Source organism: Mauremys reevesii, linkage group 1, assembly GCF_016161935.1.
Source record: "Mauremys reevesii isolate NIE-2019 linkage group 1, ASM1616193v1, whole genome shotgun sequence".
Classification (NCBI taxonomy): domain Eukaryota; kingdom Metazoa; phylum Chordata; order Testudines; family Geoemydidae; genus Mauremys; species Mauremys reevesii.
In genome coordinates this window covers 193363127-193390883 of record NC_052623.1, presented here as the reverse complement: position 1 = coordinate 193390883, position 27757 = coordinate 193363127, and the positions used below count along the sequence as shown (strand labels likewise).

Genomic DNA, 27757 nt, shown 5'->3' with positions numbered 1-27757 from the left:
GAGTCCTTTCTGCCAGCGGCTCTGGCCAAGAAAAAGCACACACAGGAACGCAGCAGGGAAATGCCCTTCCATCACAGGGGCTCTTGCTCCAATCTTCCCGGAGCTTAAACACGTGGACACACACTGGAATAGTACAATGAATATAGGAAATGGAAATATTTATTTACAGAATGATGTGTGATGGGTTGCCACCTGATGTACTAGAGTCCCACGGAGTCTCCCATTCCACCACCCTGTCCTGCTGAGCCAGGTCCTCAAGCCTCCTCCAGCACACACACAGGTAGGGATTCTCCCAGCTGTAGAAAGACACAGACATGGAAATCAGCTCTGCGTGGGAAGAACCAGCTAGGGGATTGCCCAGCACTCAAGTGCACACCCCATCTGGGGTACAAACCCAAAATTGTATTGTATTGCACTGTACAGAGACCTGCATAAAATACATCTTAGTTATGCCATATTCATATCATAACATCTCTATGAAGAATATGGGATGTAGTGTCACAGGATGTATGGAGAAAAATGGGGAGAAGATGGGGGAGCAGCAAAGCAGTGTTATATCGGACCCATGGACCCATGGGCCCACTGGTACCACAGTATGAAAGGACAGATGCTGAGCACTGTGTATAGACTGAGTTCAGGAATCCTGGGCAGAGATCCAGTCCAGCAGTGAGTCTTGGGTGCTCCTGGTCATCTTTGGTGCCTGTAAACTTCCGTAACAAACTCTTCTGGTGCCCTCTTCTGCCGCCCTCTGCAAAACACACACAAAGAGACAACCTCCTCACTTAACTAAGTACAGCTTCCCTTATTCCTAAAGCAAAGCCACAAGCCCCAGTACTCACGGCCCCATACAGCTCTGAGTGACAGTGATACTGGGTCTCACTTCTCGGGCGATACCTCCCTGGCACAGTGCTCCTCCTGGCTCCTGTCCTTGGACATCCCTCTTGGGCTGGTTCTCGGCTGTGCTGCTATGTAAGAGTCTGCTCACTGTAGGCCCTCAACCCTCCCACCCCATCACTCTCCCTCTCTCCACTCTCCTTCACCCTGGAGAAAACAGCACTTCCTATGCCTCAGGACAGTGTTTAAAAGGTGCCATGATCTCTAACCCCAAAGGGGTTTACATCAGTACAAATCCAGATTAACGCCATTGGATTCAATGGAGTTATGGCAAATGGGTTCATAGCTCATTTTTCCCCTCAGTACTTATGTAAGCAAACTCTCAGGTCACTGGAAGTTTCTCTGACCAAGGCCCTTGCTCTATAGCCACCCATCAGTCAGCACTGGAAAATTATATACAACATGAATCTCTCTGTAAGGTTTCCTAGAAACCATACTACAAATGTGGCATTTAAGAGTGAATATGGCTAAAGTTTATTAGACTTGAATTGTATTGTGGGTAATTGTCCAGTAATAACCTTTGCTAAATTATAAGAAGCCTTTACTTTACTTAACAGGGAACTCAGGCTCCCCAACCTCTAATATTATCATCATTCAAGATAATGAGCAACACAAACCATTCTATTACCAATCTAAAAGCAATAAATGTCAAAGTAAAGAACTATGCAATATTCTGGCCTGGAAGAACAAAGGACAAAAGTAATGATAATGCCTTTTTATATTTGCAGTCTATTATATCATGCATAACAAATGTCTCTGTAATTGTAGACAGTGTTATTTTAACAGGTTATAAAGGGAAGATGGTGGGGGAGGTGAGGGAGTTTTGATGACTGCCCTGACAAATGCTGCAGGGTTGTTAAACTAAAATACCTGATAATTTCTGAATTCCAGCCTGGGAAACGTTCTGCTTGGGTTATTCTAAAACTGCTCAAACTGTATTGTTTAATACCACCACCTCACTCCCCACAATGTGACTTCCAGCTCCAAGCTTGCCAAGTCAATGGTTTCACTAATGAAGTGGCAGTAGCCTAAGTTTTACACTGACAGTCATAAGCAAGGGCAAAACTATATTTTTAATACAGATTATTGATTTTATGGAAATTACTGAGCTGGACACTTAAAGCAGTTGGTGGTCACATGGCTTTGTACATTAATTGTGCAACGCGGGGTTCAGGTGATATATGGGAGTCCTTTCTTAGGCGGTAGCCATGCTGGAGTAGATTGTTACTTGTGTATATATCTAAAGTGATTTTTGAATTCACTTGAGCTTCTCCAGGTTTACACCGGTGTAAATAAGATCAGAATCTAGCTGCCTGTTTAATCACAGATATGAATCATGTCCAAAAGGTTAAAGCGCTTGACTGGAACTCAGGCAATCTGTGTCTGTTTCGCCTCTGTAAAAAAAAAGGCTCTCTCTTACTATGTTTACTGCCATATCTAGCACATACCAGTGCTACCTGCTGGTGGCACTGCTAATTACAAAATAACATCTTTAAACTCTTCTATTAAATATTTAAGTTAGTTAGCTTTGACACTGAGAAGTCAATTAACCTTGTGGGAATCTTTACCTATCTGGATGTCATTCAGCTGAGACAGAAGGTCATGTTCTACTCCCAGATAGACTAGGCAGAGTTAGAATAACTCCACTCTCTTCAACAGAGTTATTCCTATCTACACTAGTGTACCTGGGAACAAAATTTGGCCTCAAGACATTAACAAGAATTTTCTCTCCAGAAATGGACTATACTTCACAGGCTTAATTCCCCACTGCCTTGCATTTTGTGTAGTCATCTATTATACCAAAGCGTGTGTAGAGGTGTAAATGATTACACACAATGCCAGGCAGTGGAGAATCAAGCCCTATATGTTAACAACAGCAGACCAAGTTCTGCTCTAACTTGCACCCCACATTTAGTTATTAGTTGCTGTTTATATAGCATCGAGGGCTAACACTGGTTAAATTCAGCTCTAAAATGGACTCATTTGTATCATTTTTATTTTGCTGGACTTGTCGAATGCAGAGTGGGGGTTGTGTGCAGGTGAGGTTGTTCTTTTTTTTTTGCCACAACAGAAGCTAACTAGTAGAAGCTACTGCAGTAGAAAAAGCAGATAGTTAAAGCAAAGCTCTAAAACCAGCTGGCAATAGTAGCCTGAACTGAATTGATGTCAAAGAAGGAAAAAATATATATACTAAAATTTATTGTGTTTCTTTTATCCCTTTGTCTCCATCTCCATTTTTGATGTATGTCTTTCTCTCAGAGGAAACAAAAGAATAAAGTTAATCCATATTTGTGTTTTGCGTGCCAGGGTTACAGCCCAAATCTACAGAATGACTAGTAGTGGTTTGAATGTGTCTGTATTAGATCATCTCTTGGAAAACATTAGAAATAGAGGGGTATGGTGGTTCAGCCACACTGCAATTGTCAGTGAGGATGTGGGAAGAGCTTTTCCCAGGGGAAGTCTTTTATGCAAGACTTTGTAGGTAGGTTCCTGAATGCTGAAAACAGCATTTGTGTTCGTTTGACTTTTTTGCTTCTTCCTCATTTCTTAAAAAAAACAAACTCATCTGTTTCTGTTTGCCTGATTTTATACTGTTGCATTTGTGTGTAGTAGGATTGTATTTTAACCTGGATATAGGTAAGACAAAAATTGGGGTTAAGAACTGTGTTCAGCTTGAGAAGTTTGGACAATTTAACTGAAGAGCCTGTTATGGGCTTTCACAAAAAATGATCTCCTCCAATGCTTATGGATCAATGTCCTAACAGATAAAGCACAAGATGGGGTATTAGGTGGTATCTGCTACAGACCATCACATCAACTAGGAAACAGGTACATAAGGAGATGGTCATCCTATCTATAATGAGTAGGGGGAAAAAAAGCTCTGATCATATGGAATTTCAATTTGAATGACATGCTGGAGGTCTCATGCTGCCAGTACTAAAACATCCCTGGAATGTCTAAATATTGTAGAGGACCATTTCCTAATGCAAAACATGTATCCAATATGGGGGAATTCTATATTAAATCTCACCTTGACAGATAAAGAGGAACTGATCACAGAATTAAAAATTAATGGAAGTTAGGTACAAGTAATCATGATGACTAGATGAGATGTATAAAGTGCAAACAGAAATAATTCCAAACCAGTGATTACACTTACTTACACATACACACACTCACTCACTCACTGCTTTGAAAGGGCCGGTTTTACAAAGCAGAAAACAGTTATTAAACAAATGAGTTGGAAGGAAGTATTCATAGAATCATAGAATCATAGAATTCAAGATCAGAAGGGACCATTATGATCATCTAGTCTGACCTCCTGCAAGATGCAGGCCACATAAGCCGATCCACCCACTCCTTAAGCAAGCGACCCCTGCCCCATGCTTCGGAGGAAGGCGAAAAACCTCCAGGGCCACTGCCAATCTACCCTGGAGGAAAATTCCTTCCCGACCCCAAATATGGCGGTCAGCTGAACCCCGAGCATGCGGGCAAGACTCTCCAGCCATACCCTCTGGAAAAAGGCTAACAATATCCTATCATTGACCCATTGTACTAATTACCAGTGTGGCACTTAATTGACCTATTGACTAAGCCCGTTATCCTATCATACTATCTCCTCCATAAACTTATCTAGCTTAATCTTAAAGTCATGGAGGTCCTTCGCCCCCACTGTTTCCTTCGGAAGGCTGTTCCAGAATTGCATTCCTCTGATGGTTAGAAACCTTCGTCTAATTTCAAGCCTAAATTTCCTGACTGACAATTTATATCCGTTTGTCCTCGTGTCCACATTAGCACTGAGCTGAAATAATTCCTCTCCTTCCCTGGTATTTATCCCTCTGATATATTTAAAGAGTGCAATCATATCTCCTCTTATCCTTCTTTTGGTTAAGGAAAACAAACCGAGCTCCTCAAGTCTCCTTTCATACGACAGGCTTTCCATTCCTCGGATCATTCTAGTGGCCCTTCTTTGTACCCGTTCCAGTTTGAATTCATCCTTCTTAAACATGGGAGACCAAAACTGCACACAATACTCCAAATGAGGTCTTACCAACGCCTTATATAACGGGACTAGCACCTCCTTATCTCTACTAGAAATATCTCGCCTAATGCATCCCAAGACCGCATTAGCTTTTTTAACGGCCACATCACATTGCCTACTCATAGTCATCCTACGATCAACCAGGACTCCTAGGTCCTTCTCCTCCTCCGTTACTTCCAACTGGTGCGTCCCCAGCTTATAACTAAAGTTCTTGTTAGTCATCCCTAAATGCATAACCTTACACTTCTCACTATTGAATTTCATCCTGTTACTAATACTCCAGTTTACAAGGTCATCCAAATCTCCCTGGAGGATATCCCGATCCTCTTCTGAATTTGCAATACCTCCCAACTTGGTGTCATCCGCAAACTTTATCAGCCCACTCCTACTCTTGGTTCCCAGGTCAGCGATAAATTGAATCAGAAAACTATGAATGATGATTGGGAATTATTTAAAAACACTTCACTAGATTCCCCAAAAGCCATACTCCCACAGTTGAAGAAGGCCATATTGCTTAAACAAACAAACAAACAACTGGTTTAATGAGGAAGTGATGGCAGCTAATAATATATACCAAATGGAAGAAGAGGGAAATAGATAGAAATGAATATAAATCACAAGCTACGACTTGTATAACATTGATAAAGGAAGCAAAGGGACAAGGAGAAATTTATGGACGGTATTGTTTAAGACAATAAAGAGTTTAAGTATATTAGGAACAAAAAGAGTCCTAACAGTGGTGTTAGTCCACTACTAGATAGAAATGGTTGAATGACCAATAGTGATGTAGAAAAAGCAGAAGTGTTCAATAAATATTTCTGTTCTGTATTTGGGGTGGAAAACAACTGAAGTAGTCATATCATATAAGACTCTTTCCATTCCAGTAGTACCTCAGGAGGGTGTTAAACAGCAGCTACTAAAGTAAGACATTTTAAAATCAGGAAGTCTGGATAACTTATATCCAAGAGTTTTCAAAGAGCTGACTAAGGAGATTGCTGGTCTGTTGCTGTTCATTTTCAATAAATCTTGGAACACCAAGGAAGTTCCAGAAGACTGGAAGAAAGCTAATGTTGTGCCAATATTTAAAAAGGGTAAATGGGATTACTAAGGTAATTATAGGCCTGTCAGTATGATTTTGATCAGCATTAATTATAGTACCTACCTTTAATTCTTTATTAATCAAGTCCTCTATCAGCCACTGAATTATCTTAAAAAGGATCAATGTGGGTTTATGGGAAATAGATCCTGTCAAATTAATTTGATTTTTTTAATGATATTACAAATTTGGCTGATAAGGGTAGTAGTATTGATGTAATATGCTTAGAACTCTGTGTGGCATTTGACTTGGTACTCCATGACATTTTGATTTTAAAAAAATCTAGAAAGACATCAAATTTAAACTGCACACATAAAATGGATTAAAAACTGGCTAAATGATAGAACTCAAAATGTCATTGTAAATGGGAAATTGTTATTTAAAAGGTATGCTTCTAGCAGTGTCCTGCAGGGATCGGTTCTTGGCCCTACACTATTAAACTTTTTTATTAATGACCTGGAAGAAAACATAAAATCATCACTGATAATTTGCAGATGATACAATAACTGGGTAGTGGTGAATAATGAAGAGGACAGTTCACTGATACAGTGTAATCTGGATTATGTGATAAGCTGGGTGAAAACAAATAATATGCATTTTAATATGGATAAATGTAAACATATACATCCAAGAACAAAGAATATGCACCAAACTTACAGTATGGGGCACTCTATCCTGGAAGCGGGGACTCTGAGAAAGCTTTGTGGGTCATGGTGTACAATCAGCTGAACATGAGCACCCAGAGTGATGCTGGGGCCAAAAGGGCGAATGCAATCTTGGGCTGAATAAACATCTTGAATTGGAGGAGAGGGGTTATTTTATCTCTGTATTTGGCAACCTCTGCTAGAATACTGTGTCCAGTTCTCATGTCTGCTATTCAAGAAGGATGTTGATAATTGGAGAGGGTTAAAAGAAGAGCCACAAGATTGATTAAAGGATGAGAAACCATTTCAGTTTGAGGCCCTTGAATCTATTTTGCTTAACAAAGAGAAGGTTAAGGAGTGATTTGATTACAGTCCATAAGTATATACATGGGGAGCACATCTAATGACAGGCTTTTTAGTCTAGCAGAGAAAGTTATAACATGATCCAATGAATGTTTGGAAGTTTGAGCTAGAGAAATTCAGACTGGAAATAGGGTGTACCTTTTTAATAGTGAGAGTAATTGACCGTTGGTTAGTTAACAAACCATAGGTCATGGTGGATTCTCCATCACTGACCATTTTAAAATCAAGTTTGGAAGTTTTTCTAAAAGATCTGCTTTAGGAATTATTTTGTGGAGTTCTATCTCTGTGGATAGATTTGAGACTATGCTTTGCTAATCTGGCTTTTGACCTACTTGATCATGTGCCAAATATGATTTATGCGTTAACAGAGAAATGAAAACTCAGTGGTTTGCTTTTCTATAGTGCTTTTCACCCAAGGATCAACACACTTACTGAATATTCCTTACCCTTCACCCTCTCTGTCTGTCAGGCTAAGATTTGAGATGATTGCCAACAGAATGAGTTAAAGGTAGTATGAGCAAAGCCCAGGAGACCCCTATAATCCAGTCCTCTGCTCTAATGCCCAAGCAACATCTCTTTGGAGGAAACTAAAAACACATTACATTCTTGAGTGAACTCACACAGAAAAACAAGAGACAAAAACATCATATTGCCCATGGGCACTTTTCACATATCAATCATTCCATATCTGATCTTTCAATAATAGTGTGCAGGTTTCTCTTGAAAGCTATCTGCAAAAGTCAAGTTTGGGAACCTAAATTCATAACTCTGCTAGACACCAAAAGCCACGGATTTAACAGGGACATTGATTTAAGTCCTTTTACAACTATTTGTAACACATCACATTGCCTGCTACCCTCACTTGCACACTTCAAACATAGCAATCTAACCCTCCAATTGCCCTCTTAAGTTCAAGTGACCCCCTCCACCATTCATTACCCCTTCTGCTTAACAATCTGTCCCAACTTGTATTTACCTCAGACACTCTGATTTCCTTCCCCAGATCTGAAGAGCTCTGTGTAGTTAGAAAGCTTGTACCTTCCACCAATAGAAGACGGTTCAATAAGATATTGCCTCGCCTACATTGTCTCTCAACCAGTATTAATGCATAACAATTTTTGGCCTATTGCACTGGGTTTCATATTGGCAGTGGAGAGGCAGTCACATTTCAAATAGACCTTCCATGCTTCCAGTTGTTTTTGCAGGCATCCTGCAAATTTATTGATGATGCCTCAACCAACTTTCTGTTGGATATGTCAGTAGGCTAGAGAGCCCAACGTTTTCAGCAGTTCTCTTTATGATTAGGTTTGTACACAGACTGATGGATATTTGTGCTGAACAGAGCCCAGAAGTAAGAGTTTCCCATAACCCACAAAATCTTTTGCTAAAAAAATTATCTTCTAGCATTGATCACAAGCGGGTGCTGGAAAAAAAAAAACCCACACTGGTGCCAAGGGATTTGCTTTCATCTTCAAAGAGACTAAGCAATAAAACAGTATTTTAAATATGTGGAGAAAATATTTAGTGTTTTCTCATATTCATTGTTGTAAGGGAACTGTAGCTACAGCTGCCTTTTCCTATAACCATGCCAGATAAGTATTCACTATGTTCCTAATAAAAGTGATTATAAAAAAACCCATAAATTATAAAAATAAAGCTTCTGTGCTAACTCTTTATTTATCATATTGAAGAACATTTTAATACAGAATAATTTTATCACAACAAGGTCAAACACCACCAGCTGGTATTATACATTTGATCATCTACCATCTGAGTGAAGATGATGGATCCCAAAGAACATAGTAATTGCCTTACTGGAGCAGATTAGTGCTCCATCTGGTCCAAGTTCCTATCTCCAGCAGTTACCAGTACCAGCTAGCTTCAGTAGAATAAGAAAGAAATTACTGCAGAAGGCAGTTATAGAACCATCTGCTGATAAGGAGTTTTTTTCTTTAGACTATAAACCATTTTGAGGGGGAATCAGCTCCTTTTGGTGTTCAAACAGAGTACAGCACAGTGGGATCCCAATCCTGTTTGGATACCACTGTAACTAGTACAGTAACTCCTCACTTAACGTTGTAGTTATGTTCCTGAAAAATGCAACATTAAGTGAAACAATGTTAAACAAATCCAATTGTCCTATAAGATTTAATGTAAATGCAGGGGGTTAGGTTCCAAGGAAACACCTGTTAGGCAGTGCTTAGAGCTTTCTGGGAGAGAGGGGATGGAGCAGAGAAGCCCTTGGGAAATTCCAAGATTCTTTAGAAAGTGCTCTGATTTGAAACATGAAGCCAAAAATTTGAAATTTTGCCCAACATGAAAATTTTAACCCCCTCCAAAAAACTAGGGACCATTAAAATTTTAGAATTTTATATTAAAATATATTAAAATATTAAATATGTAAGCATATAAAATATTAGTATTGTTTAATATATTTAAATATACATAAATGTCAACACAAATTAAAATGACATTGCCAAAATATGATGTTTCAACTTCTGCCCCTTGAAAAATTTCCAAGTGAAAATTTTTGTTGACATACGTGCAAAACATCAATTATTACAAAATTGCATTTTTTACCCAGTCAATTTTTTTAAAATCTTATATTTCTAGATACTCTTATTCACAAACGTCTAACCTTTTTTTCTGGATCCTACTAAGGTCTTGGAGTGGGATTCACAAAGGGGATTTCGGTGCCTAAGTCCAACACTTAGGGTCCAACACTTTGGCACCACTGGCATTCATAAAACCCCTGTTCAGCTGCTGCATAATCCAGGAGACACCTAAATTTTTACTGTTGAAATCCCCAAGATGCCTAAATTTCAGCACCTGGGCATAAGTACAGCCACCAAGTCCTAAGATTGCTCAGCAGTTAATTTTTAAGCCCCAGAAGGATTAACAAACTAGATGTCCCCCCATGTGCTCTGAGCATATCTAAACCCACACAAAACAGGGGCTGGGAAGGGGGTCTCTCTCTTATAACCTTTAGCCAAAAGAGCAAATGGGAATCTATATCCCAGGGGGTAGGGCAGTCACCTGAGAGATGGGAAATCCAGGTTCCAGTCCCCTTGCTCTAATGACTAATTATTGATATGTATGAAGTGGTAGTGTAACTGTGTCGATCCAAGAATATTAGACAGACAAAATAGGTGAGGTAATATCTTCTTATTGGACCAACTTCTGTTGGTGAGGGAGATAAGCTTTTGAGCTACATAGAGCTCTTCCTCAGATCTGGGAGGAAGAATATGCAACAAAAAGTTCCTTTCGACCACAAAGCATAGTATCAACCATTTTATATTCTGGCCAAATAAAAATTTAACTACGGTGCAAATATTAACATGGAGTAGCAGAAATAAGAAGAGGTGAGTTGTGGAAGCATGGGGCTGGAAGGGACCTTGATCCAGCACCCTCTGCTGGGGCAGAACCAAGTAAACCTAGGTCATCTCTGACAGGCGTTTGTCCAACCTAGTCTTAAAAATTTCCAGTGACATGGATTCCAAAACCTCTGTTGGAAGCCTATTCCAAAGCTTAACTACTACCATTATAGTTACAAAGATTTGCTTAATATCTAAAGTGGAAAGTGTGGGCCCTTACTGAATGAGAGAGGAAACCTAGTGACAGGATGTGGAATAAGCTCATGTACTCAATGCTTTTTTTGCCTCTGTCTTCACAAACAAGGTCAGCTCCCAGACTACTGCACTGGGCAGCACAGCATGGGGAGGAGGTGAACAGACCTCTGTGGAGAAAGAAGTGGTTCGGGAGTATTTATAAAAGCTGGACTAGCACAAGTCCATGGGGCCAGATGTGCTGCATCTGAGGGTGCTAGAGGAGTTGGCAGATGTGATTGCAGAGCCATTGGCCATTATCTTTGAAAACACTTGGTGATTGAGGGAGGTCCCAGATGACTGGAAAAAGTCTAATGTAGTGCCCATCTTTAAAAAAGGGAAGAAGGGGGATCCGGGGAACTACAGGCCAGTCAGCCTCACCTCAGTCCCTGAAAAATCATGGAGCAGGTCCTCAAGGAATCAATTCTGAAGCACTTAGAGGAGAGGAAAGTGATCAGGAACAGTCAGCATGGATTCACCAAGGGCAAGTCATGCCTGACTAACCTAATTACCTTCTATGATGAGATAACTGGCTCTGTGGATGAGGGGAAAGCAGTGGATGTGCTATTTCTTGACTTAGCAAAGCTTTTGATACGGTTTCCCACAGTATTCTTGCTGGAAAGTTAAACAAGTATGGGCTGGATGAATGGACTATAAGGTGGATAGAAAGCTGGCTAGATCATCGGGCTCAATGGGTAGTGATCAACGGCTCCATGTCTAGTTGGCAGCTGGTATCAAGCGGAGTGCCCCAAGGGTCAGTCCTGGGGCGGTTTAATGATTTGGAGGATGGCGTGGACTGCACCCTCATCAAGTTTGCAGATGACACTAAATTGGGAGGAGTGGTAGATACACTGGAGTGTAGGGATAGGATACAGAGGGACCTAGACAAATTAGAGGATTGGGCCAAAAGAAATCTGATGAGGTTCAACAAGGACAAGTGCAGAGTCCTGCACTTAGGACAGAAGAATCCCATGCACTGCTATAGACTAGGGACCGAATGGCTGGGCAGCAGTTCTGCAGAAAAGGACCTAGGGGTTACAGTGGACAAGAAGCTGGATATGAGTCAACAGTGTGCCCTTGTTGCCAAGAAGGCATTTGGGGCTGTATAAGTAGAGACATTGCCAGCAGATCGAGGGACGTGATCATTCCCCTCTATTGAACCTTGGTGAGACCTCATCTGGAGTACTGTATCCAGTTTTGGGCCCCACACTACAAGAATGATGTGGAAAAATTGGAAAGAGTCCAGTGGAGGGCAACAAAAATTATTAGGGGGCTGGAGCACATGACTTATGAGGAGAGGCTGAGGGAACTGGGATTGTTTAGTCTGCAGAAGAGAAGAATGAGGGGGGATTTGATAGCTGCTTTCAACTACCTGAAAGGGGGTTTCAAAGAGGATGGATCTAGACTGTTCTCAGTGGTAGCAGATGACCAAACAAGGAGTAATGGTCTCAAGTTGCAGTGGGGGAGGTTTAGGTTGGATATTGGGAAAAACTTTTTCACTAGGAGGGCGGTGAAGCACTGGAATGGGTTACCTAGGGAGGTGGTGGAATCTCCTTCCTTAGAGGTTTTTAAGTTCAGGCTTGACAAAGCCCTGGCTGGGATGATTTAGTTGGAGATTGGTTCTGCTTTGAGCAGGGGATTGGACTAGATGACCTCCTGAGGTCCCTTCCAACTCTGATATTCTATGATTCTAACCTAAATCTCCACTGCTGCAGATTAATCCCGTTACTTCTTGTCTTATCTTACCTTTAAAACAGCCTTTAACATATTTGAAAACTTATCAGCTTCCACTTCAGTCTTCTTTTCTCAAGACTAAACATGCCCAGGTTCTTTAATCTTTCCTCACAGTTCAGGTTTTCTAAACCTTTTATTACTTTTGTTTGCTCTCCCTGGACACTCTCCAATTTGTCCACATTTTCTTAAAGTGTAGTGCTCAGAACTGGATACATTACACTAGGTGACATCTCACTAGTGCAAAGTAGCACAGGACAATTTCCTTCCACATCTTAGAGACAATACTCCTGTTAATGCACCCCAGAATTATATTAGCCTTTTTTGCAATTGCATCACAATCTTGACTTATATTCAGTTTGTGATCCACTATAACCCCGAGAGCCTTTTTAGCAGTACTACCACCTAGCCAGTGATTCCTCACTTGTAGTTGTGTATTTGATTTTTCCCTTCTTCAGTGAAGTACTTTACACTTGTCTTTATTGAACTTCATCTTGCTGAGATCAGACCAATTCTCTAACTTGTCAAGGTCATTTTGAATTGTAATCCAGCCCTCCAAAGTGCTTGCAACACCTGCCAGCTTGGCGTCATCCACAAATTTTATAAGCATACTCTCCTCTCCATTATTCAAGCCAGTAATGAAAATATTGACTAGTATTGGATGCAGGACTTGCCCTAAGAGACCCCACTAGATATGTCTGCCCAGTTTGACAGCTAACCATTAATAATGACTATTTGAGTACTGTCTTTCAACCAGCTGTGCACCCATTTTCTAGTTATTTTGTCTAGCCCAGATTTCCCTAGTTTGCTTATGAGAATGTCGTGTGGGACGGTGTCAAAAGCCTTACTAAAATCAAGACACATCACATCTATTGCTTCCTCCCATCCACTGGGCAAGTAATCCTATTAAAGAAGGCAATTAGGTTGGTTCGGCCATGATCTGTTCTTGACAAATCTACATTTGATCTGTTATCCTCTAGATGCTTACATATTGATTGTTTAATTTGTTCAAGTATGTTTCCAGATATTGAAGATAGGCTGATTGGTCTATAATTACTCAGGTCCTCTTTGTTCCCTTTTCTAAAGACAGATACAGCTGGCTAGTACGTACCAAATGTGACATCTGTGCACCCCCTGTACACAGCTGTATGTGCACCAATGCTGCTTCATCTGCAATGCTAGCTGAAATCCAGTATCACTGAGAGTGGGCTGGCTGGATGATACGCTGTAGAAAGAAAATCCATGATAGGTAAAATTACAATGGTAACTAAAAGAAGATGATGCCTTCTATCTCCTGCCCATGTCTAGGTCCCCCCACCACCACCCCTTTCATTTTCTGGTAGATCTGCTGACTGGATCAAGTCCTGAGGTTCCTGCTCAGTCCTGGCAGAGTCAAAATTCCAATTGACATACATAGAAATGTTAGGTCAAATAAGAACTGAATAAAATCTTTGGAAGGATCTCAGGGTTTGACCCAATGTTATTAAAACAATACCTGGCCTACCTCAGGGCAGTTACTGGTTTGGGTAGCAGATGGAAAAGCAAAGCTTACACACGAGTGTGAGGAGGAAGGAGGGTGGTGTCTTGGGAGGAGACATAAGACTTGGGGATGAGGTGTAAGATTGGGGAGCAGGAGGCAACAATGTGTAATGTAGTGGATCATGGAAATGAGAGACAGGAAAAAATGAAATGAAGGTAAAAAGAGATAGGAGGAGAAGGTGAGTAATTAAAAGAGTAAAGACACAGGGAAATAGGGGTTGGAGAGGAAAAAGGAATATCTAACATGGCAGATAAATTAGTCTGAAGGAAGATGGAGACATATCTGTGAAGACAGTATGAAGAAATGAAGAGTGGAGATCAGGAAAAATGATTTCTTCCCTTCTGTCCTCCCTAGCCCAAGAAATATTAATTTAAAATAAATTTATAGCCTGTCAGAAGCCAAAATACATTCAAACATAGGTCCTCGCAGTTTGGATTGTGTGGGCTGGTATTAGTCTACTTAAAATCTCCACTCCAACCTCCACTCCAGCCCTGTTCCATTACCCTCATGCCCTCCATTATGCCCATACTAATCTTCCCACTTCTGACCCCCAACTCCTCCTTTCCCACTCATGACCCAGCCCAGCACAATTCTTTTAATATTCAGGCTGGGCTTTATTTGGGGGCAATTCCCAGTTCTTTTGCCCTATTGCTTCAGTGAAGGACTTTCAGAAGTGTGTGACGAGTCCCATGGAAAGGGATCCTTGGGGACCCATTGAAATGAATCCCTTGTGAAAGTCAAGGGGACTTGTGCTTCCAACTCATTTAAACACTTCTGAAACACCTACGTTAAATCCACCCCAGCTGATAGACCAGGAGCCAGCAAAAGTCTCTGTGCACTGCATATTCCTCGGAACTACTGTACAATCAGATTTTCCAGAATCCAAACAGCAATTAGTCTTGGCCAACCAGAAGACTTGGCGAGGAGTTAATGCTCTCTAAAGGGGACGGGATATTGGTAAAAGAAGAAACGCCACAAACCTTGGTCTGCATTCAAGCAAAACTCCCATTGACCACAGACCTTGGCCCAATATGAGCACACAAGGAGTCATGCTGTTTCAGGGATGGGGAGCCATGTGGTTAATAGGAGGGACTCTCCCAAGATTTGGGCAGATGGAGCCTGGGATTCTACAGATGTTCAGGCTTTGGCTACTGACCCTGAATAAATTTGTAAACCCCTCTTCCCCAGGGGAGACCATAATGAGAAAATTCCAGGAGGGAAACCTCAAGGAATTTTCTAAGCATTATTGCTCTTCTAAGTACTATTCCTTATGTGCATGTTTTCTAGCAGGATGAGAGCATGTGGCCCAAAGTTCATATAAAGTTAAAATATTTACAGGGGCTCACTCTGAGGAGCAAACCCTTCAAATTGGCCATGATTTGGTGTGGTAGTTACCATGAGTTTGAGGATAAGGGCTTGCGGGACTCCTACAATTTCAAAACAATGGGATTGTCTACTCTACAAAAGGAGGGAATAAGCAGAAATTTGAGGGGGTGGGCACTCTGTTGTGAAGCCGTTACCCAAAGTTGTACTGTTGCAGCTGTTCGACACAGTAATTAGATATGGTTTAATGAGAAAATAAGGTACCTGAGCAGCTGAGCTTTTAAAACCGAAAAAGAGCATTTGTTACCAAGCGGCTATGATATGATAACTGTTAAACTATTGATCATTCCAGCAGGCATGTAAACTGCACTGGGACCTCACTGCTGTGGTTTTGTTTAGACTCAGATATTTTATTGAGCTGTTCATCAGTCAAACTTAGAGACGATGGACATTTTTATTGGGGTAAGTGTGCTCTGCATGGACCAAACTAATTTGTCTCTTAATATCACAACTCTATCACTATATTCCCCTCCCTGCAGCCCCTGCCCAGAGCAACAGAGGAAGAAAGTAACACTCAATGTAAACTATAAAGGCAAATCCTATAAATATAACCTAGTCTATAATTGAGCCTCCTGGGAGAAAGGAGTTAATTTGCTTCAATTTCTCCAGATTTATGAAAAGATAACTAATACTGCTATTACGAATAAATAATTAATATCAGTTCCTTCAATAATTAATATCCGTTCCTTATTGTTGATTCCCCCTTCCACTCCAAAAGATGCTTTGTACTCCTGCAATTGTGATTTACTGTTTTACTGAGCACAATGCAATACTTGTAATTATGGAGTTTAAATTCACTCCATAGTGAAGATTGAATAATGTGTTCAGTAAGAGTAGGGCTGAAATCCCTTTGCTAATAAGAATGAAAACAGATGTTGATCAGAACCAGACATTATTTACTATTAAGCCTTGTCCACTCAAGGATTTTTCTCCCAAAATTTTCTACCATTGGTACAATAATGCACCAGTGGCTACTGATATTTCTTACGTTGTGTAGCGATGACATGCTCTGAGTAAAGCTGCTGGAGTGGGGGGGGGGGCGGGGCAGGGGCACAATCGGTTTATATAGTGGTCTTGTGTGACACATTATGTTCTTTAGGTCTTAAACTATGGTTTAAGATGACCATTCCAGGTCACATGACTGTGGCAGGGTTCAGAGATACAAGGTCATTCACTAATCCTTCCACAGACATTGTAGTAGTAGACAGGAGTGAGAGGTGACAGTAGCATAGCAAAGCTATCAGCTAAAAAAAGCACATGGTAAACCATGAAAAGACTTCTTTAAGTATCTTTGGTCTCTTCACTTAGTGCCCCATAAAATTTAAAATCTTCCTCTTTTAACAATGCTGACATTTATTCATTTTTAAATTTCTAGTAACTTTGCTCATAGTTTTGGGCAGCCAGCATCACTTGGTGCTTGTCTTTTATTTGATTCCTTTCAAGCAGATGCAATTCTGCCTCAATCCTTATATGACCCTTCCCGTTACTGTAAAATCAGAGTGAATAACAATGAATATATCAACCCAGAAACCCTGTGTGGTAGGAAAATACTATTATGCTCATTTCACAAATGGAGAGCTGAAGCACAGAAAGACTAAGTAACTTGCCCAAGTTCACTCCAGAAGTTCGTAGTTGAGCTGGGAACTGGACCCAAATCTCCAAAGTCCCAGTGCTTTTTAACACAAGACCATTCTTCCTCAGTCCTCTGCTTCCACATACATAGTGGCCATTACTGAACTCTTAAATAGCTAGATATGAAAGTAACCATTACCATTTGCATCAACATAGTATGGAGCAACAGATATACTGTATAATATTTTCCTTGTCCGCCCCTGTCAATTACTTTAAGTATTCTGCCTGTGAACATGGTTTAAAAATGTCTACTCCTAATTAGAGCTGGATGAATTATTCATGTTTAATAATATTTACTGTGCCTCCCCCTGTTTCCTACAAAAGCATTCATTATTCATAAGTATTAACTGAATAGCGGGGTGGTGTGTTTTCAAATGTCGGATGCCCGGGTTTTGTTGCTCTTGGTGTAATTTGCACCTTGAAAAAGTCATGTCCTAAACCATCCTTCCCTCCCCTAAAGAATTGCAGGAACAATTCTGTGGGGTTGCACCTCAAATAACACAGCTGGCTCTTTCAGCTGGTAGGTACAAAAGGAGGCCTGGCCTTTTGATAATGTAGCTCTTTACAGGAACAATCTTCAGCATCCTGGTTGTTGGGAACCTACTGTATTTTGCAATTTGTTACTGCTAGTCTATGATTAGTCATTTAAGTCCAATGATATTATTTAGAGCCACTGTAAGTATTTGTTATGCACAGTATTCATCATAATGGGGGAAGATTCCCGCTAGCCCTGACTAGCCAGTCACATGAGAACCTATTCTGGTTTTGTGTGAATTTGTTACTGTAAGTGTTCTTTGAATAGAATGGATGGATATTTTGAGAATGAGTTGTTCACAAACAGTTGGCTTTGACTAGTTGCTGTTAGTGTTGTATGATTGGTCCCCTAAGTAATATAGTGTGGTTCCTCCTCCTTCACTGGATACAGGGGCGGCTCTAGGCACCAGCAAAGCAAGCTGTTGCCTAGGGCGGCCAAATCTAGGGGGCGGCAGGCTGGGCCGGTGGACCTGCCGCAGTCATGCCTGCGGGAGGTCCACCGGAGCCGCGGATGACCGGACCTGCCGCAGGCATGACTGCGGTAGGGGGGCTCGTCCCGCGGCTCGGTTGGACCTCCCGCAGGCATGACTGCGGCAGCTCAAGCGGAGCCGCCGGACCCGCGAACCGTCCGCAGCCGTGCCCGCGGGAGGTCCGCTGTTCCCGCGGCTCCGGTGGAGCTCCCGCAGTCATGCCTGCGGCAGGTCCGCTCGTCCCGGGGCTCCGGTGGACCTGCCGCGGGAGCTCAACCGGAGCCGCGGGAAGAGGGGACCCGCCGCGGGACCGAGGAAGGGCAGCGCAGCACACCGCGCTGCCTGGGGCAGCCTAATTTCTAGAGCCGCCCCTGACTGGATAACAAATATTTTAAATGAAAACAAATGTCAACTTGTTACAGTGTTGCCAACTCTTGCAATTTCATCCCAAGTCTTGCGCCACCTCCCACATTCATGATTCCACTTTCCTAAAAAAGCAAGTTTCTAACCCTCTGTAGTGTCTGTCTACACTGCAAAGTGAAGGTGTGATTGTAGCACAGGTAGGCATACCCATGTTAGCTTTCAATGAACTAGCGCTGGTGGTATAGCTGTGTGGATGGCTTCAGCATGTGCTAGCAACCTTAGTAAATCCAGGTATTTCAAGGCACAGAGGCAGCATGGTTCAGCAGCTAGAGCACTGACCAGGGATTCAGGAGACTTGGTTCAATTCTGGCTCTGCCAATGACCCACAATGTGACCTCAAGCAAGATACTCAGGGGAAACTAAGGGGAGGGGTAGCTCAGTGGTTTGAGCATTGACCATTTAGGGATCTGGGGCAAAAATCTGTCAGGGACAGTACTTGGTCCTGCTGTGAAGGCAGGGGGCTGGACTTGATGACCTTTCAAGGTCCCTTCCAGTTCTATGAGGTAGGTATATCTCCGTATAAAATACTTCACCCCATGCCTCTATTTCCACTTTCACCCTTTGTCTGTCTTGTCTAATTATAAAGTCTCCAGGACAGTAAACATCACTTACTAGAAGTATTGTACAGCACCTACCGTAATGGGACATTGATCTGAATTGGTGCCTCTAGATGCTACTGCAATAAAATTATAATAAATATCCATAAACTATTTCTCTTCTGGCTCCAAATCATACACATCATAGATGTATAGGACTGGAAGGGACCTTGAGAGGTCATCTAGTCCAGTCCCCTGCACTCATGGCAGGATTAAGTAATATCTAGTTTGTCCCTGATTGGTGCGTGTCTAACCTGCTCTTAAAAATCTCCAACAAGAGAGATTCCACAACCTCCCTAGGCAATTTATTTCAGCACTTAACTGCCCTCACAGTTAGGAAGTATTTCCTAATATTCAATCTAAATTGCCCTTGATACAATTTAAGCCCATTGCTTCTTGCCCTATCCTCAGAGGGAAAAGAAAACAATTTTTCTCCCTCCTCCTTATAACACCTTTTATGTACTTGAAAACTGTTATCATGTTCCCCCTCAGTCCTTTTCTCCAGCCTAAACAAACCCAATTTTTTTCAATCTTCCCTCCTAGGTCATGTTTTCTAGACCTTTAATCATTTTTGTTGCTTTTCTCTGAACTTTCTCCAGTTTGTCTACATTTTTCCTGAAATGTGGTGCTCAGAACTCGACATAATGCTTTAGACACCTGTCACTGGCCTGTGTCAGCCAATGGGAGCTACAGGGCTGTTTCATTGCTATGTAGACAACCCATTCGATATTTCTACTTTTAAAATAAATCTTTTCTAAGATACCAACTCTTCCCAATCCCAACTTCACTTGTCTTTATTCCCTTCCATGTTGCCAATCCTATTGTTCCAGCGTCTCCCCCTCTCCTAGATCTCACTTCCTCTTCCAGCTCTTCCTTTTCTCCCAAAGCACCACTTCCCTACCCTGCCCAATGCCAGATCCTGCAAAGTACTGAACACCCTTAACTTCCACTGAAGCTAGTGAGAGTTGAGTAACTTCACCACCTCACAGTGCCCAGTCAGAGTTGACTGCTTATGCCAGCCACTGCAGGGAGAATGGACTTTTCAGCCTACCAGCAACAGACTCCTTCATCCCTCCCACAGCCAGAGTCAGTGGACACCTTGCTGATGCCATTAGCTGCAGAAAAGTTGGACACTCCATTGTTGATGCTTAGCAATGGGCTCCCTTGAGGGGACTGATTTTGCTAAGTGCAACAAAATTCAATAGGCCTATTAGTGTTCACATAATCAAGCCACAGGAGAAGTCCTGTAGCTGCTGACAGCTACCAAAAGGTTTGTTTTACTGGAGTGATTAGAATGAGGGAGCTTATGCTTAAATATAGGTCTCTATTTGACTTTGGTGCTATATGACATGGATTTTTCACCATAAGACTTGCGTAACTTAGATCAATCCCGCCTTCCCCCCAATTTAGACCAGGCCTAAGTAGCTACACTACAGTGTTACACCGGCAAAGCTGCAGTGCTACAGCGGCAAAGCTGCAGTGCTTGTAGTACATGGCATCGGAGAGGATTAATTTAGCATTGCCACAAGAGATTTGGTTTAAAGTGAATTGAATTTGAGGTCAGGATTTCGTTCAAACAGTTCCAACCAGTGTCAACCAGAAAAGGTCTGATCAGGAATGAGCTATCCTGCTATAGAATCTATGTCTAGAGTGTGACAGGCTCTATCCAATGCAATCAGCATTTCTTTTTATGAGCACTGAAATTTACCGTGTTGTTGAAAGGAAATCAGAGATTAGATACTTGCTTTCATTTCTACCTCTGTGGGTAGCACTTGATCCGCATTTTGTACATGATTACTGATACTGAGCACATGGGAAGTAGGTAATTTTTAATTATTGGCACATGATTTGTCACAGTGTCTATTTTGTAGCATATTGGTGCGAATTTCAACATCTACAATTTTTTTAAGAGAATGAGTTTATGGCTTTTACAAAATAAATAGCTATTCATATTCTCAGCTAGTGATCATTGGTAAAACAGCAAAAACAGCTTGCTTTCAGAATTAAGGACCTTTTGGAGTCTGATTGATTTTTATATCAAGCTTCTCTGGCTGAACATGGGTTCCGTCTTCCTAGATAAAGATCTTATACCCTTTCTTCATGGAGCAATGGACACTGGATGACAGTTGAAAAGAAAATGACATTTTGTCTCTGTTAAAGCTGTTATGAGAGAAGCGCTAGCCTGACAGGTCTGGCAGCTACAGCGCAATCAGAGAAACACATACTGCAGTGTAAGCATGAGTTAGTTTGATAATCTCACGTTTACTTTATTTAGCTGCAACTAACCTTGATTCAGTTTAGCTTTCATGTAAAAGTAAGTGCACTTGCTTTTTCCTCTGTGATAGTGTTATGTTACAGGACCGTGTCCTTTAAAGATGCTTTTAGCAGTGATCAGGCTCTCAGAGCGAGTTCTTGCATTGTACCACTCAGACAGTCATGTGGAGTAAATGTACCCTCACCTCACTTTATCTTGATATTCACAGCGGGTAATATAACAGACTAGCTATTCCATGTGAAAGATCCATGCAAGGGAAGCTTTAATAGTGTCCCTTCATACAGAGTACACATACACATATTCCAAATGATTGGACCAAAGTAGACCATGAGCAAACAACCTTGTATCTACAGCAAAGAAAGGAGTTTCCTTAACTAATGAGATGTGCTGGCTAAACTCGGAATTTCCAGTTCATGGAAAACTCCAACATTTTGGGATTTCTTGAGAGCTGTAGATTCGATTTTTTTTTTCCTTTTGGAAACACTGTCACATGGTGTTTCTGAAAAAAAAAATGCTTCCTGCACCCAGCAGCTGCTGACTGAAACTGACCTCATTCTTATCAGTTAAATAAATTTATAGAGATTCAGCCAGAGTCAAGTGGTTGATTCAGTAACAGTAATCATGTTGTGATACATTTGGCTATACACACTCAAATCAGAATTAGGTCTATGATGTGTGTGTTTACATTATAACAGATTTAATCTGTTTATAAAAATAGATTCTTTTCAATCTGTGCCACAATGATACTTCTGTATCATGCAGCATCCAACCATGTCAATAGGGTGACCATATTTTCCCAAAGGGAAAATGGGACACCCTCAGCTTGGCCCAAACCCCCTCTCCCTCATGCGGGGATGGCCCAAGCCTTCCCTGCCTCCTGCTAGTGCAGGGCCAGGCTGAGGTCCCACACCCCGAGGTCAGCCCCAGCCTCCCCCACACTTCTGCCCCACACATGGGGCCACCCAAACTCCCCTCCCTCCGCCACCACCTTGTGTGCGGGGCTGGTGGTCTGAGACCCCTGCCGCACGCCTGCACACAGGGCTGCCTGAGGCCCCCCTCTCCACCCTGCACGTGGGGCTGGCGAGCCAGCCTGAGCTGCTCTCCCTAGTCCTCATTCCAGCACAGGGCTGCTGTTGCCACTCGGTCTCTCCCCTCCTGCCGCACGTCCCTCTGCGCTAAGGGTCCCACTCACTTTTTTGACAAAACTGGGCATCTGTCCCATTTGCTCTTGTGAACTGATGATCAGTTGGGACAAATGCCTAGTTCTGTCAAAAAGGTTCGGATGGCTGGGACAGGGCCTAAAAAAGGGACCGTCCTGGCTAAAATGGGACATATGGTCATGCTACATATCAAGAGAAAACACAATCACAGCCTTCTCATCAATAAAAGAACTGGATAAGGACTAGGGCAGATAGTAATTATCTGCAGGTAGAGCTCATTCTTGCCCTTAAATCACTGATGGAATCATTTGTTGGTCTTCTACCAGATCATTGCTCGTTCTTCAGTGGCAAAGCAGAGTGGTGCACAAATAGTGTAAAATAAATCCTTGGCCCTGCTTTCTGTAGTTCTGGTTGGCAAATTCTTTCAAATGGGGCAAATCTGACATTTCTGGAAGGGCAGTCTTTTGTGTGATGTTTTGACTGCATGGCAGAGCAGATTCCAGAAGGAAAGCTACCTTCACTAAGAAAAGCTCCTTAAATCCAGCCAGTAAAATGTTAGCTAATCATTCAATGCCTTTCTATTTCCAAACTACAGCATAGCTTGGAAGAGATAGAGGAGATAAGAAAACAGCCAGAGATTTTGCTCTGAAACAGGACTAAACAAATGAGAGGGAAAGTTTAAACCCTCCCAAACATGACCATCTGTAATACGCTGGTCCCATATGCAGAAGTTCAGACATTGCCAGTTTAAAGAGAAACAAATTCAGCTTGAAATCTAGTTTTAAAAAAAGTACTAGTTAAAGTGAACCCACCTCTGAGACTCTTCTGCTAATTTTTGTTGTTAATTTTTTACAAAATGTGCTTCCATATTTATCTCCTGTTGCTAGGAGAGAAATTCTAATGAACAGGAGAAACTAATCAAAGGCCTGATCTGTCACACTGCTCATCATAGGCAAACCTTTGTGCCCACATGATACTCCAATGAAGTCAGTGGAGAGCCACCCACACAAAGATGTTTGCATGATCGGTTTAACTGACTCACGTGGAGAAATCAGTCAACTGACTATACAGCAACAAATATATTTTTTTTCAACTCATATTAGTTTTAGGTGTTACTTGTAACAATAGTAGGTAACACATTCAGGTAGCCATGATTATCCCTTTAAAAATAATCTACATTTAAAAATACATATATTTTCTTCCCTCTTTCCTTAATTGTTACTTATATTACAATAGCATAACATCTTAGATTAATAAAGAATTATAAAAGTAATGTGCTTTTCATTAGTTATGGTTGGTTAATTAAAATTTTCCCCAACAGAAAATTTATTTCATCTTAAAAAAAAATCAATTTTCCATCACAAGTATAACAGAAATAGAGTGACCATGTGAAAAACACTGATCAAAATCAGCCTAAAGCCTTTGCTATGCACATGTACACCTAGGGCTACATTGTCTTCTCACTGGTGTAAATTTATTGGTTTCAGTGGAGTTTATCCTGATTTATGTTGTGAGGGGAGAATCAGATGTTAGGGCCTTACTCCACAAATAGTCGTGTTTGCTTAACTTGAAGTGCTTGAATACTCCTACTGAAGTTAATGGGACCATCTATTTGTTAAGTTAAATACATAGGGTATGTCTACCCTGCAATAAAACACTCAGAGCTGGCTTGTGCAAGCTTTGTCATGTTAATCTTTTACAGATTTGTCTTCCATACAGCAATTAGATCCAGTATCTCCCGATGGTCCATGCTGGAGCTCTTTGATTTGGGACTGCACAATTAGAGCTCCAACGCTGGGCAACAGGAAATGAAATCCAAAAGTTCACGGGCCTTTTCTGTCTACCTGGCCAGTGCATCCGAGCCAATACCGCCAATTTGTGCCCACATAATATCCAATGAAGTCAGTTCAGCGCCACTCCTCACAAAGAGGAGTACAGAAATCGGTTTAAAGAGCCCTTTATATTGATATAAAGGGCCTCATTGTGTGGACGGGTGCTGAACTTCTACACTGCAGCCCGAGCCCTACAAGCCTGAGTTAGCTGATATGGGCCGTGTTTTATTGCAATGTAGACATATCCAGTGTGCTTAATTGCAGGACTGAGTCCCAGCCCTGTAACTGCTTCTCTACACATGGAGTTATACCTGATTAACTGATCCTGGTTAACTCAGGCCTGGTCTACACTACGCACTTAAACCGAATTTAGCAGCGTTAAACCGATTTAACCCTGCACCCGTCCACACAATGAGGCCCTTTATATCAATATAAAGGGCTCTTTAAACCGATTTCTGTACTCCTCCCCGACGAGAGGAGTAGCGCTGAAATCGGTATTGCCATGTCGGATAGGGTTAGTGTGGCCGCAAATGGACGGTATTGGCTTCTGGGCGGTATTCCACAGTGCACCATTGTGACCGCTCTGGAAAGCAATCTGAACTCGGATGCACTGGCCAGGTAGACAGGAAAAGCCCCGTGAACTTTTGGATTTCATTTCCTGTTTGCCCAGCGTGGAGCTCTAATCAGCACGGGTGGCGATGCAGTCCCAAATCCAAAAAGAGCTCCAGCATGGACCATACGGGAGATACTGGATCTAATTGCTGTATGGGGAGACAAATCTGTTCTATCAGAGATCCGTTACAGAAGACGAAATGACAAAGCATTTGAAAAAATCTCCAGGCTATGATACACAGAGGCCACAGCACAGTGCTGTGACAAGCGTAACGGAAAGCCAAAGAAGCAAATGGACGCTCATGGAGGGAGGGGGGTACTGAGGACTCCAGCTATCCCACAGTCCCCGCAGTCTCCGAAAAGCATTTGCATTCTTGGCTGAGCTCCCAATGTCTGAAGGGTCAAAAACATTTTCCCAGGTGTTTCAGGGTATATGTCATCAATTTACACCCTTCCCCCCCGCCCGAAAGAAAAGGGGGAAAAAAACATTTCTCACCTTTTTTCAGTGTCACCCTATGTCTACTGCATGCTGCTGGTAGACGGGGTGCTGCAGCGCTGAACAGCAGCATCCCCTTCCCGGTGGCAGACGGTACAATATGACCGCTATCCATAGTTATCATCAGCCCGTGAGTACTCCTGGCTGGCCTCGGTGAGGTCGGCCGGGGGCGCCTGGGTAAAATGGGAATGACTCCCGGTCATTCCTGGCAGATGGACAGAATGGCTGGTAACCGTCTTCATCATAGCAACTGGAGGCTGAGCTCTATCAGCCCCCCCCCCCCTTTCATGTCTAAAGAAAAGATTCTGTACTCCCTGGACTATCATAGCAGCGGGAGGCTGGGCTCCTCTCCCACGCCACCCTTTAATGTCCTGCCTGGACTATCATAGAAGCTGGAGGCTTCCTCCCCCTCATTTTATCTCACTAAAAACTCAGTGTTTCTTATTCCTGCATTCTTTATTACTTCATCACACAAATGGGGGGACACTGCCACGGTAGCCCAGGAGGGTTGGGGGAGGAGGGAAGCAACGGGTGGGGTTGTTGCAGGGGCACCCCCTAGAATGGCATGCAGCTCATCATTTCTGCGGGATCTCTGGAGCTCTGACACGGAGCGACTGTGCTCTCTGGTTCTGTAGTACACTTGCCCCATATTCTAGGCAGGACTGACTCTATTTTTAGACAAAACATAAAGAAGGGAATGACCCGGGGAGTCATTCCCATTTTTGTCCATGCGCCCCCAGCCAATCTCAGTGAGGCCAGCCAGCAGCACCCATGACAGCAGCAGACGGTACAGAACGACTGATAACCATCATCTCATCGCCAATTTACAATGGCATGGCAGACGGTGCAATAGGGATGGTAACCATCTCTGCTACCCTGCAAAGGCAAATGAATGCTGCTGTGTAGCACTGCAGTACCGCGTCTGTCAGCAGCATCCAGTACACATACGGTGACAGTGACAAAAGGCAAAACGGGCTCCATGGTTGCCATGCTATGGCGTCTGCCAGGGCAATCTAGAGAAAAAGGGCGCGAAATGATTGTCTGCCGTTGCTTTCATGGAGGAAGGATTGATTTACCCAGGAAGGATTTACCCAGAATCACCCGCGACACTGTTTTTGCATTGGGATCTCAACCCAGAATTCCAATGGGCAGGGGAGACTGCGGGAACTATGGGATAGCTACGGGATAGCTACCCACAGTGCAACGCTCCAGAAATCGCTAGCCTCAGTACATGGAAGCACACTGCCGAATTAATGTGCTTACTGTGGCCGCGTGCACTCGACTTTATACAATCTGTTTTACAAAACTGGTTTATGTAAAATCGGAATAATCCCATAGTGTAGACATACCCTCAGTGGATGGACATACTCTTATTCCTGAAAAAGCTCCCATAAACATTCTAAAAGTGAATCTTTTAAAATCCCATGTTTGCCGCCTTTATTCGAGGTGGGGGTGGGATCTCACACTGTCCCTTTAAGTTAATATCAAGTTCTTTCTGTCATTTCCTATCTGCCTAGTTATTCCCTCCTTCCCCAACTCCATAAATATCAAAACCTATAAAACCAAAAGATAAACATAGTCTGTTTAGATGCTTCAAATACCTTTTCATTCTTATCCTCGAAACCAGCATTTCAGTGTAATGAAGAAAAAGTGTGCGCACCAAGAATTAATAAGCACCATAGAAGGAGCATATAAATTGAGCCTTACACTGCATTATATACAGCTGTGGATTCCATAATCAATAATGTTCTCTTTTCAAAGAATGTGGCTGTCCTTTGAAGTTAACAACAGATCTTATTCCTTGATAGAATGCCAAAGGAGTCAATAAAATGAGGAAATAGCTTCCCAGATACTCTTTTGATATCCCACGTGGGATTTCTGCTGAGTCATATCATCCAAATTAGACAGGAACAACAGAAATCTATCTGAACTTGATAAATGCTGAAATTATGGATTGATTTCTTCAACGGTATTTTCACATACTGCTAAATGGCTGTGGTTGGAAAAGGCTTACCTCACAATTTCTGGTCAGCTGTGATTCATGCTCCAGCATTTTTTCAGGGTTGATTGCCTCTTGTTGTCTGTAAGAATAGTTTAGATGCTTTTTTTAAACCTAATGTTTAATACATCCCTGCATGACTGGATTACACAATACAGAGGAACCTAAAGCATGAAATTCCACCTGTGCAATCATATAACCTTATGCACCTCATACACATGTGCATGCTCTGCAGATTCTTTACAAAATGATTATTGCTGCTATGCGAATATAGGATTCTTGATTTCTGAGCCTGCCTAATGTAGTTCAGATGTAGGAGCAGAAACCTGAGAAGGAGGAATGTGCATTGTCTGCCTAGGGCTAGGATCATCCCCTCACACAGAAATATGTGTAGAGGGGGGCTGGCAGTGTGAGGAGAGAGAACTCAGAT

General features: G+C 42.2%; 1 long non-coding RNA gene across 1 annotated transcript; it reads right to left on the bottom strand.

The window, feature by feature from the left end:
* Positions 1-727: 727 nt before the first annotated feature.
* Positions 728-27412, bottom strand: LOC120387242. The gene is made up of 3 exons (XR_005590079.1): positions 27343-27412; positions 13487-13600; positions 728-748 (listed from the first exon to the last, which is right to left on the bottom strand). It is a non-coding gene; the product is annotated as an uncharacterized LOC120387242 (long non-coding RNA).
* Positions 27413-27757: the final 345 nt, after the last annotated feature.